The sequence below is a fragment of the Euprymna scolopes genome, chromosome 7 (genome assembly GCF_053919585.1).
Source record: "Euprymna scolopes isolate OS-2025 chromosome 7, ASM5391958v1, whole genome shotgun sequence".
In the NCBI taxonomy this organism is placed as follows: Eukaryota; Metazoa; Mollusca; class Cephalopoda; order Sepiida; family Sepiolidae; genus Euprymna; species Euprymna scolopes.
The window spans coordinates 110,745,864-110,761,871 of NC_136488.1; positions in this window are offsets into that span (position 1 = coordinate 110,745,864).

Here is a 16,008-nt window from a genome sequence, read left to right on the forward strand (position 1 = left end):
ATATGATTAATCAACTGATAAATTCATATTATCAATCAGCTAATTAACTTATATGATTAATCAACTGATAAATTCATATTATTAATCAGCTAATCAACTGATATGATAAATCAACTGATAAATGTATATTATTAATCAGCTAATCCACTGATATGATTAATCAACTGATAAAGTGTTATGATTAATAAGCTAATACTCTTATATGATTAATCAACTGATACATTTATAAAATTAATCCGCTTATCACCTTGTATGATTAATCAACTGATAAATTCATATTATTACTCAGCTAATCAACTCATATGATTAATCAACTGATAAATTTCTATTATACTCAGCTAATCAACTGATATGATTAATCAACTGATAAATTCATATTATTAATCAGCTAATCAACTTATATGTTTAATCAACTGATAAATTTATATTATTTATCAGCTAATCAACTCATATGATTAATCAACTGATAAATTTATATACTTAATAAGCTAATAAACGTATATGATTAATCAACTGATAAATTCATATTATTAATCAGCTAAGAAACTCATATGATTAATCAACTGATAAATTTATATACTTAATAAGCAAATAAACTTATATGTGTAATCAACTGATAAATTCATATTATTAATCAGCTAATCAACTCATATGATTAATCAACTGCCAAATTGATATTATTAATCAGCTAATAAACTTATATGTTTAATCAACTGATAAATTTATATTATTTATCAGCTAATCAACTCACATGATTAATCACCTGATAAATTTATATTATTAATCAGTTACTCAACTTATATGATTAATCAACTGATAAATTTATATGATTAATCAGCCAATCAACTGCTATGATTATTCAACTGATAAATTTATATGATTAATCAGCTAATCAACTCATATGATCAATTAACTGATAAATGTATCTTATTAATCAGCTAATCAACTCATATGATTAATCAACTGATAAATTCATATTATTAATCAGATAATCAACTCATATGATTAATCAACTGATAAATTCATATTATTAATGAGCTAATCAACTCATATGAATAATCAACTGATAAATTATTATTATTACTCAGCTAATCAACTGATATGATCAATCAACTGATGAATTCATATTATTAATCAGCTAATCAACTTATATGATTAATCAACTGATAAATTTATATGATTAATCAACTAATCAACTCATATGATTAATCAACTGATAAATTCATATTATTAATCAGCTAATCAATTCATATGATTAATCAACTGATAAATTGCTATACTTAATAAGCTAATAAACTTATATGTTTAATCAACTGATAAATTCCTATTATTAATCAGCTAATCAACTCATATGATTAATCAACTGCCAAATTCATATTATTAATCAGCTAATAAACTTATATGTTTAATCAACTGATAAATTCATATTATTTATCAGCTATCAACTGATATAATTAATCAACATATAAATTCATATTATTAATCAGCTAATCAACTGATATGATTAATCAACTGATGAATTTATATTATTAATCAGCTAATAAACTGATATGATTAATCAACTGATAAATTCATATTATTTATCAGCTAATCAACTGATATAATTAATCAACATATAAATTCATATTATTAATCAGCTAATCAACTCATATAATTAATCAACTGATAAATTCATATTATTAATAAGCTAATACACTGATATGATAATCAACTGATAAATTCATATTATTAATCAGCTAATAAACTTATATGATTAATCAACTGATAAATTTATATTAATTATCAGCTAATAAACTCATATGATTAATCAAATGATAAATTCATATTATCAATCAGCTAATAAACTTATATGATTAATCAACTGATAAATTCATATTATTAATCAGCTAATCAACTGATATGATTAATCAACTGATAAATTCATATTATTAATCAGCTAATCAACTGATATGATAAATCAACTGATAAAGTTTTATGATTAATAAGCTTATACTCTTATATGATTAATCAACTGATACATTTATATAATTAATCCGCTAATCACCTTGTATGATTAATCAACTGATAAATTTATATGACTAATAAGCTAATCAACTCATATGTTTAATCAACTGATAAATTTATATGATCAATCAGCTAATCAACTCATATGATTAATCCACTGATGAATTTATATGATTAATCAGATAATCAACTCATATGATCAATCAACTGATAAATTTATATTATTAATCAGATAATCAACTCATATGATCAATCAACTGATAAATTTATATGATTAATCAGTTAATCAACTCATATGATCAATCAACTGATAAATTTATATTATTAATCAGATAATCAACTCATATGATTAATCAACTGATAAATTCATATTATTACTCAGCTAATCAACTCATATGATTAATCAACTGATAAATGTATATTATTACTCAGCTAATCCACTGATATGATTAATCAACTGATAAATTCATATTATTACTCAGCTAATCAACTTATATGTTTAATCAACTGATAAATTTTTATTATTAATCAGTTAATCAACTCATATGATTAATCAACTGCAAAATTTATATACTTAATAAGCTAATAAACTTATATGATTAATCAACTTATAAATTCATATTATTAATCAGCTAAGAAACTTATATGATTAATCAACTGATAAATTTATATACTTAATAAGCTAATAAACTTATATGTTTAATCAACTGATAAATTCAAATTATTAATCAGCTAATCAACTCATATGATTAATCAACTGCCAAATTCATATTATTAATCAGCTAATAAACTTATATGTTTAATCAACTGATAAATTTATATTATTTATCAGCTAATCAACTCATATGATTAATCACCTTATAAATTTATATTATTAATCAGTTAATCAACTTATATGATTAATCAACTGATAAATTTATATGATTAATCAGCCAATAAACTGCTATGATTATTCAACTGATAAATTTATATGATTAATCAGCTAATAAACTCATATGATCAATCAACTGATAAATGTATATTATTAATCAGCTAATCAACTCATATGATTAATCAACTGATAAATTAAAATTATTAATCAGCTAATATACTTATATTATTAATCAACTGATAAATTCATATTATTAATCAGCTAATCAACTCATATGATTAATCAACTGATAAATTCATATTATTAATCAGCTAATCAACTCATATGATTAATCAACTGATAAATTCATATTATTAATCAGCTAATCAACTGATATGATTAATCAACTGATAAATTCATATTATAAATCAGCTAATCAACTGATACAATAATCAACATATAAATTCATATTATTAATCAGCTAATCAACTTATATGTTTAATCAACTGATAAATTTATATTATTTATCAGCTAATCAACTGATATGATTAATCAACTGATAAATTTATATACTTAATAAGCTAATAAACTTATATGATTAATCAACTGATAAATTTATATTATTAATCAGCTAATCAACTCATATTATTAATCAACTGCCAAATTCATATTATTAATCAGCCAATGAACTTATATGTTTAATCAACTGATAAATTTATATTATTTATCAGCTAATCAACTCATATGATTAATCACCTGATAAATTTATATTATTAATCACCTAATCCACCTTTATGATTAATCAACTGATAAATTTATATGATTAATCAGCCAATCAACTGATATGATTAATCAACTGATAAATTTATATGATTAATCAGCTAATCAACTGATATGATTAATCAACTAATTAATTCATATTATTAATCAGCTAATCTACTCATATGATCAATCAACTGATAAATGTATATTATTAATCAGCTAATCAACTCATATGAATAATCAACTGATAAATTTATATTATTAATCAGCTAATCAACTGATATGATTAATCAACTGATAAATTTATATTATTAATCAGCTAATCAACTCATATTATTAATCAACTTATAAATTCATATTATTAATCAGCTAATCAACTGATATAATTAATCAACATATAAATTCATATTATTAATCAGCTAATCAACTGATATGATTAATCAACTGATAAATTCATATTATTAATCAGCTAATAAACTGATATGATTAATCAACTGATAAATTTATATTATTAATCAGCTAATCAACTTATATTATTAATCAACTGAATAATTCATATTATTAATCAGCTAATAAACTGATATAATTAATCAACATATAAATTCAAATTATTAATCAGCTAATCAACTCATATGATTAATCAACTGATAAATTCATATTATTAATCAGCTAATAAACTGATATGATTAATCAACTGATAAATTCATATTATTAATCAGCCAATAAACTTATATGATTAATCAACTGATAAATTTATATTATTAATCAGCTAATAAACTCATATGATTAATCAACTAATAAATTCATATTATTAATCAGCTAATAAACTTATATGATTAATCAACTGATAAATTCATATTATTAATCAGCTAATCAACTGATATGATTAATAAACTGATAAATTCATATTATTAATCAGCTAATCAACTGATATGATTAATCAAATGATAAATTTTTATGATTAATAAGCTAATAATCTTATATGATTAATCAACTGATACATTTATATAATTAATCCGCTAATCACCTTGTATTATTAATCAACTGATAAATTTATATGACTAATAAGCTAATCAACTCATATGTATAATCAACTGATAAATTTATATGATCAATCAGCTAATAAACTTATATGATTTATCCACTGATGAATTTATATGATTAATCAGATCATCAACTCATATGATCAATCAACTGATAAATTTTTATGATTAATCAGCTAATAAACTCATATGATCAATCAACTGATAAATTTATATTATTAATCAGATAATCAACTCATATGATCAATCAACTGATAAATTTATATTATTAATCAGATAATCAACTCATATGATCAATCAACTGATAAATTTATATGATTAATCAGCTAATCAACTCATATGATTAATCAACTGATACATTTATATGATCAATCAGCTAATAAACTCATATGATTTATCCACTGATGAATTTATATGATTAATCAGATAAACAACTCATATGATTAATCAACTGATAAATTTATATTATTAATCAGATAATCAACTCATATGATTAATCAACTGATAAATTCATATTATTAATCAGCTAATCAACTCATATGATTAATCAACTGATAAATTATTATTACTCAGCTAATCAACTGATATGATTAATCAACTGATAAATTCATATTATTAATCAGCTAAGAAACTCATATGATTAATCAATTGATAAAATTGTATACTTAATAAGCTAATAAACTTATATGTTAAATCAACTGAAAAATTCATATTATTAATCAGCTAATCAACTCATATGATTAATCAACTGCCAAATTCATATTATTAATCAGCTAATAAACTTATATGTTTAATCAACTGATAAATTTATATTATTTATCAGCTAATCAACTCATATGATTAATCACCTGATAAATTTGTATTATTAATCAGTTAATCAACTTATATAATTAATCAACTGATAAATTTATATGATTACTCAGCCAATCAACTGATATGATTAATCAACTGATAAATTTATATGATTAATCAGCTAATCAACTCATATGATCTATCACTGATAAATGTATTTTATTAATCAGCTAATCAACTCATATGATTAATACACTGATAAATTCATATTATTAATCAGCTAATCAACTCATATGATCAATCAACTGATAAATGTATATTATTAATCAGCTAATCAACTTATATGATTAATAAACTGATAAATTCATATTATTAATCAGCTAATCAACTCATATGATTAATCAACTGATAAATTCATATTATTAATCAGCTAATCAACTGATATGATTAATCAACTGATAAATTCATATTATTAATCAGCTAATAAACTGATATGATTAATCAACTGATAAATTTATATTATTAATCAGCTAATCACCTTATATGATTAATCAACTGAATAATTCATATTATTAATCAGCTTATAAACTGATATAATTAATCAACATATAAATTCAAATTATTAATCAGCTAATCAACTCATATGATTAATCAACTGATAAATTCATATTATTAATCAGCTAATAAACTGATATGATTAATCAACTGATAAATTCATATTATTAATCAGCCAATAAACTTATATGATTAATCAACTGATAAATTTATAATATTAATCAGCTAATAAACTCATATGATTAATCAACTGATAAATTCATATTATTAATCAGCTAATAAACTTATATGATTAATCAACTGATAAATTCATATTATTAATCAGCTAATCAACTGATATGATTAATCAACTGATAAATTCATATTATTAATCAGCTAATAAACTGATATGATTAATCAACTGATAAATTGTTATGATTAATAAGCTAATAATCTTATATGATTAATCAACTGATACATTTATATAATTAATCCGCTAATCACCTTGTATGATTAATCAACTGATAAATTTATATGACTAATAAGCTAATCAACTCATATGTATAATCAACTGATTAATTTATATGATCAATCAGCTAATAAACTTATATGATTTATCCACTGATGAATTTATATAATTAATCAGATCATCAACTCATATGATCAATCAACTGATAAATTTTTATGATTAATCAGCTAATCAACTCATATGATCAATCAACTGATAAATTTATATTATTAATCAGATAATCAACTCATATGATCAATCAACTGATAAATTTATATTATTAATCAGATAATCAACTCATATGATCAATCAACTGATAAATTTATATGATCAATCAGCTAATAAACTCATATGATTTATCCACTGATGAATTTATATGATTAATCAGATAAACAACTCATATGATTAATCAACTGATAAATTTATATTATTAATCAGATAATCAACTCATATGATTAATCAACTGATAAATTATTATTACTCAGCTAATCAACTGATATGATTAATCAACTGATAAATTCATATTATTAATCAGCTACGAAACTCATATGATGAATCAATTGATAAAATTGTATACTTAATAAGCTAATAAACTTATATGTTAAATCAACTGAAAAATTCATATTATTAATCAGCTAATCAACTCATATGATTAATCAACTGCTAAATTCATATTATTAATCAGCTAATAAACTTATATGTTTAATCAACTGATAAATTTATATTATTTATCAGCTAATCAACTCATATGATTAATCACCTGATAAATTTGTATTATTAATCAGTTAATCAACTTATATGATTAATCAACTGATAAATTTATATGATTACTCAGCCAATCAACTGATATGATTAATCAACTGATAAATTTATATGATTAATCAGCTAATCAACTCATATGATCTATCACTGATAAATGTATTTTATTAATCAGCTAATCAACTCATATGATTAATACACTGATAAATTCATATTATTAATCAGCTAATCAACTCATATGATCAATCAACTGATAAATGTATATTATTAATCAGCTAATCAACTTATATGATTAATAAACTGATAAATTCATATTATTAATCAGCTAATCAACTCATATGATTAATCAACTGATAAATTCATATTATTAATCAGCTAATCAACTGATATGATTAATCAACTGATAAATTCATATTATTAATCAGCTAATAAACTGATATGATTAATCAACTGATAAATTTATATTATTAATCAGCTAATCACCTTATATGATTAATCAACTGAATAATTCATATTATTAATCAGCTTATAAACTGATATAATTAATCAACATACAAATTCAAATTATTAATCAGCTAATCAACTCATATGATTAATCAACTGATAAATTCATATTATTAATCAGCTAATAAACTGATATGATTAATCAACTGATAAATTCATATTATTAATCAGCCAATAAACTTATATGATTAATCAACTGATAAATTTATAATATTAATCAGCTAATAAACTCATATGATTAATCAACTGATAAATTCATATTATTAATCAGCTAATAAACTTATATGATTAATCAACTGATAAATTCATATTATTAATCAGCTAATCAACTGATATGATTAATCAACTGATAAATTCATATTATTAATCAGCTAATAAACTGATATGATTAATCAACTGATAAATTGTTATGATTAATAAGCTAATTATCTTATATGATTAATCAACTGATACATTTATATAATTAATCCGCTAATCACCTTGTATGATTAATCAACTGATAAATTTATATGACTAATAAGCTAATCAACTCATATGTATAATCAACTGATTAATTTATATGATCAATGAGCTAATAAACTTATATGATTTATCCACTGATGAATTTATATAATTAATCAGATCATCAACTCATATGATCAATCAACTGATAAATTTTTATGATTAATCAGCTAATCAACTCATATGATCAATCAACTGATAAATTTATATTATTAATCAGATAATCAACTTATATGATCAATCAACTGATAAATTTATATTATTAATCAGATAATCAACTCATATGATCAATCAACTGATAAATTTATATGATCAATCAGCTAATAAACTCATATGATTTATCCACTGATGAATTTATATGATTAATCAGATAAACAACTCATATGATTAATCAACTGATAAATTTATATTATTAATCAGATAATCAACTCATATGATTAATCAACTGATAAATTATTATTACTCAGCTAATCAACTGATATGATTAATCAACTGATAAATTCATATTATTAATCAGCTACGAAACTCATATGATGAATCAATTGATAAAATTGTATACTTAATAAGCTAATAAACTTATATGTTAAATCAACTGAAAAATTCATATTATTAATCAGCTAATCAACTCATATGATTAATCAACTGCCAAATTCATATTATTAATCAGCTAATAAACTTATATGTTTAATCAACTGATAAATTTATATTATTTATCAGCTAATCAACTCATATGATTAATCACCTGATAAATTTGTATTATTAATCAGTTAATCAACTTATATGATTAATCAACTGATAAATTTATATGATTACTCAGCCAATCAACTGATATGATTAATCAACTGATAAATTTATATGATTAATCAGCTAATCAACTCATATGATCTATCACTGATAAATGTATTTTATTAATCAGCTAATCAACTCATATGATTAATACACTGATAAATTCATATTATTAATCAGCTAATCAACTCATATGATCAATCAACTGATAAATGTATATTATTAATCAGCTAATCAACTTATATGATTAATAAACTGATAAATTCATATTATTAATCAGCTAATCAACTCATATGATTAATCAACTGATAAATTCATATTATTAATCAGCTAATCAACTGATATGATTAATCAACTGATAAATTCATATTATTAATCAGCTAATAAACTGATATGATTAATCAACTGATAAATTTATATTATTAATCAGCTAATCACCTTATATGATTAATCAACTGAATAATTCATATTATTAATCAGCTTATAAACTGATATAATTAATCAACATACAAATTCAAATTATTAATCAGCTAATCAACTCATATGATTAATCAACTGATAAATTCATATTATTAATCAGCTAATAAACTGATATGATTAATCAACTGATAAATTCATATTATTAATCAGCCAATAAACTTATATGATTAATCAACTGATAAATTTATAATATTAATCAGCTAATAAACTCATATGATTAATCAACTGATAAATTCATATTATTAATCAGCTAATAAACTTATATGATTAATCAACTGATAAATTCATATTATTAATCAGCTAATCAACTGATATGATTAATCAACTGATAAATTCATATTATTAATCAGCTAATAAACTGATATGATTAATCAACTGATAAATTGTTATGATTAATAAGCTAATTATCTTATATGATTAATCAACTGATACATTTATATAATTAATCCGCTAATCACCTTGTATGATTAATCAACTGATAAATTTATATGACTAATAAGCTAATCAACTCATATGTATAATCAACTGATTAATTTATATGATCAATGAGCTAATAAACTTATATGATTTATCCACTGATGAATTTATATAATTAATCAGATCATCAACTCATATGATCAATCAACTGATAAATTTTTATGATTAATCAGCTAATCAACTCATATGATCAATCAACTGATAAATTTATATTATTAATCAGATAATCAACTCATATGATCAATCAACTGATAAATTTATATTATTAATCAGATAATCAACTCATATGATCAATCAACTGATAAATTTATATGATCAATCAGCTAATAAACTCATATGATTTATCCACTGATGAATTTATATGATTAATCAGATAAACAACTCATATGATTAATCAACTGATAAATTTATATTATTAATCAGATAATCAACTCATATGATTAATCAACTGATAAATTATTATTACTCAGCTAATCAACTGATATGATTAATCAACTGATAAATTCATATTATTAATCAGCTACGAAACTCATATGATGAATCAATTGATAAAATTGTATACTTAATAAGCTAATAAACTTATATGTTAAATCAACTGAAAAATTCATATTATTAATCAGCTAATCAACTCATATGATTAATCAACTGCCAAATTCATATTATTAATCAGCTAATAAACTTATATGTTTAATCAACTGATAAATTTATATTATTTATCAGCTAATCAACTCATATGATTAATCACCTGATAAATTTGTATTATTAATCAGTTAATCAACTTATATGATTAATCAACTGATAAATTTATATGATTACTCAGCCAATCAACTGATATGATTAATCAACTGATAAATTTATATGATTAATCAGCTAATCAACTCATATGATCTATCACTGATAAATGTATTTTATTAATCAGCTAATCAACTCATATGATTAATACACTGATAAATTCATATTATTAATCAGCTAATCAACTCATATGATCAATCAACTGATAAATGTATATTATTAATCAGCTAATCAACTTATATGATTAATAAACTGATAAATTCATATTATTAATCAGCTAATCAACTCATATGATTAATCAACTGATAAATTCATATTATTAATCAGCTAATCAACTGATATGATTAATCAACTGATAAATTCATATTATTAATCAGCTAATCAACTGATATAATAATCAACATATAAATTCATATTATGAATCAGCTAATCAACTGATATGATTAATCAACATATAAATTCATATTATTAATCAGCTAATAAACTGATATGATTAATCAACTGATAAATTCATATTATTTATCAGCTAATAAACTTATATGATTAATCAACTGATAAATTTATATGATTAATCAGCTAATAAACTCATATGATTAATTTACTGATAAATTCATATTATTAATCAGCTAATAAACTTATATGATTAATCAACTGATAAATTCATATTATTAATCAGCTAATCAACTGATATGATTAATCAACTGATAAATTCATATTATTAATAAGCTAATCAACTGATATGATTAATCAACTGATACATTTTTATGATTAATAAGCTAATATTCTTATATGATTAATCAACTGATACATTTATATAATTAATCAGCTAATCACCTTGTATGATTAATCAACTGATGAATTTATATGACTAATAAGCTAATCAACTCATATGTTTAATCAACTGATAAATTTATATGATCAATCAGCTAATCAACTCATATGATTTATCCACTGATGAATTTATATGATTAATCAGCTAATAAACTGATATGATCAATCAACTTATGAATTTATATAATTAATCAGATAATCAACTGATATGATTAATCAACTGATAAATTAATATTATTAATCAGCTAATCAACTCCTATGATCAATCAACTGAAAAATTATTATTATTTCTTAGCTAATCAACTGATATGATTAATCAACTGATAAATTCATATTATTAATCAGCTAATCAACTTATATGATTAATCAACTGATAAATTTATATGATTAATCAGCTAATCCACTCAGATGATTAATCAACTGATAAATTCATATTATCAATCAGCTAATAAACTCATATGATTAATCAACTGCCAAATTCATATTATTAATCAGCTAATAATTTTATATGTTTAATCAACTTATAAATTTATGTTATTTATCAGCTAACAAACTCATATGATTAATCACCTGATAAATTTATATTATTAATCAGCTAATCAACTTATATGATTAATCAACTGAAAAATTTATATGATTAATCAGCCAATCAACTGATATGATTAATCAACTGATAAATTTATATGATTAATCAGTTAATCAACTGATATGATTAATCAACTAAAAAATTCATATTATTAATCAGCTAATCAACTCATATGATCAATCACCTGATAAATGTATATTATTATTCAGCTAATCAACTCATATGATTAATCAACTGATAAATTCATATTATTAATCAGCTAATAAACCTATATGATTAATCAACTTATAAATTCATATCATTAATCAGCTAATACACTCATATGATTAATCAATTTATAAATTCATATTATTAATCAGCTAATAAACTGATATGATCAATCAACTGATAAATTTATATGATTAATCCGCTAATCAACTCATATGATCAATCAACTGATAAATTATTATTATTAATCAGCTAATCCACTTATATGTTTAATCAACTGATAAATTTATATTATTTATCAGCTAATCAACTCATATGATTAATCAACTGATAAATTTATATACTTAATAAGCTAATAAACTTATATGTTTAATCAACTGATAAATTCATATTATTAATCAGCTAATCAACTCATATGATTAATCGACTGCCAAATTCATATTATTAATCAGCTAATAAACTTATATGTTTAATCAACTGATAAATTTATATTATTTATCAGCTAATAACTCATATGATTAATCACCTGATAAATTTATATTATTAATCAGTTAATCAACTTATATGATTAATCAACTGATAGATTTATATGATTAATCAGCCAATCAACTGCTATGATTATTCAACTGATAAATTTATATGATTAATAAGCTAATCAACTCATATGATCAATCAACTGATAAATGTATATTATTAATCAGCTAATCAACTCATATGATTAATCAACTGATAAATTCATATTATTAATCAGCTAATCAACTCATATGATTAATCAACTGATAAATTCATATTATTAATCAGCTAATCAACTGATATGATCAATCAACTGATAAATTCATATTATTAATCAGCTAATCAACTTATATGATCAATCAACTGATAAATGTATATTATTAATCAGCTAATCAACTCATATGATTAATCAACTGATAAATTCATATTATTAATCAGCTAATCAACTCATATGTTTAATCAACTGATAAATTCATATTATTAATCAGCTAATCAACTGATATGATTAATCAACTGATAAATTCATTATTATTAATCAGCTAATCAGCTCATATGATCAATCAACTGATAAATGTATATTATTAATCAGCTAATCAACTCATATGATTAATCAACTGATAAATTCATATTATTAATCAGTGTATCAACTCATATGATTAATCAACTGATAAATTCAAATTAGTAATCAGCTAATATACTTATATTATTAATAAACTGATAAATTCATATTATTAATCAGCTAATCAACTCATATGATTAATCAACTGATAAATTCATATTATTAATCAGCTAATCACCTCATATGATTAATCAACTGATAAATTCATATTATTAATCAGCTAATCAACTGATATGATTAATCAACTGATAACTTCATATTATAAATCAGCTAATCAACTGATACAATAATCTACATATAAATTCATATTATTAATCAGCTAATCAACTTATATGTTTAATCAACTGATAAATTTATATTATTTATCAGCTATTCAACTGTTATGATTAATCAACTGATAAATGTATATACTTAATAAGCTAATAAACTTATATGATTTATCAACTGATAAATTCATATTATTAATCAGCTAATCAACTCATATTATCAATCAACTGATAAATTCATATTATTAATCAGCTAATCAACTCATATGATTAATCAACTGATAAATTCATATTATTAATCAGCTTATCAACTCATATGATTAATCAACTGATAAATTCATATTATTAATCAGCTAATATACTATTATTATTAATCAACTGATAAATTCATATTATTAATCAGCTAATCAACTCATATGATCAATCAACTGATAAATGTATATTATTAATCAGCTAATCAACTCATATGATTAATCAACGAATAAATACATATTATTAATCAGCTAATATACTAATATTATTAATCAACTGATAAATTCATATTATTAATCAGTCAATCAACTCATATGATTAATCAACTGATAAATTCATATTATTAATCAGCTAATCAACTCATATGATTAATCAACTGATAAATTCATATTATTAATCAGCTAATCAACTGATATGATTAATCAACTGATAAATTCATATTATTAATCAGCTAATCAACTGATATAATAATCAACATATAAATTCATATTATTAATCAGCTAATCAACTTATATGTTTAATCAACTGATAAATTTATATTATTTATCAGCTAATCAACTTATATGATTAATCAACTGATAAATTCATATTATTAATCAGCTAATAAACTGATATGATTAATCAACTGATAAATTTATATTATTAATCAGCTAATCAACTGATATAATCAATCAACATATAAATTCATATTATTAATCAGCTAATCAACTGATATGATTAATCACCCGATAAATTTATATTATTAATCAGCTAATCAACTGATATGATTAATCATATGATAAATTCATATTATTAATCAGCTAATAAACTGATATGATTAATCAACTGATAAATTCATATTATTTATCAGCTAATCAACTGATATAATTTATCAACATATAAATTCATATTATTAATCAGCTAATTAACTCATATGATTAATAAACTGATAAATTCATATTATTAATCAGCTAATAAACTGATATGATTAATCAACTGATAAATTCATATTATTAATCAGCTAATGAACTTATATGATTAATCAACTGATAAATTTATATTATTAATCAGCTAATAAACTCATATGATTAATCAACTGATAAATTCATATTATTAATCAGCTAATAAACTTATATGATTAATCAACTGATAAATTCATATTATTAATTAGCTAATCAACTGATATGATGAATCAACTGATAAATTCATATTATTAATCAGCTAATCAACTCATATGATTAATCAACTGATAAATTTTTATGATTAATAAGCTAATAATCTTATATGATTAATCAACTGATACATTTATATAATTATTCCGCTAATAACCTTGTATGATATATCAACTGATAAATTTGTATGACTAATAAGCTAATAAACTCATATGTTTAATCAACTGATAAATTTATATGATTAATCAGCTAACCAACTCATATGATCAATTAACTGATAAATTTATATTATTAATCAGATAATCAACTCATATGATTAATCAACTGATAAATTCATATTATTAATGAGCTAATCAACTCATATGATTAATCAACTGATAAATTATTATTATTACTCAGCTAATCAACTGATATGATTAATCAATTGATGAATTCATATTATTAATCAGCTAATCAACTTATATGATTAATCAACTGATAAATTTATATGATTAATCAACTAATCAACTCATATGATTAATCAACTGATAAATTCATATTATTAATCAGCTAATCAACTCATATGATTAATCAACTGATAAATTTATATACTTAATAAGCTAATAAACTTATATGTTTAATCAACTGATAAATTTATATTATTTATCAGCTAATCAACTCATATGATTAATCACCTGATAAATTTATATTATTAATCAGTTAATCAACTTATATGATTAATCAACTGATAAATTTATATGATTAATCAGCCAATCAACTGATATGATTAATCAACTGATAAATTTATATGA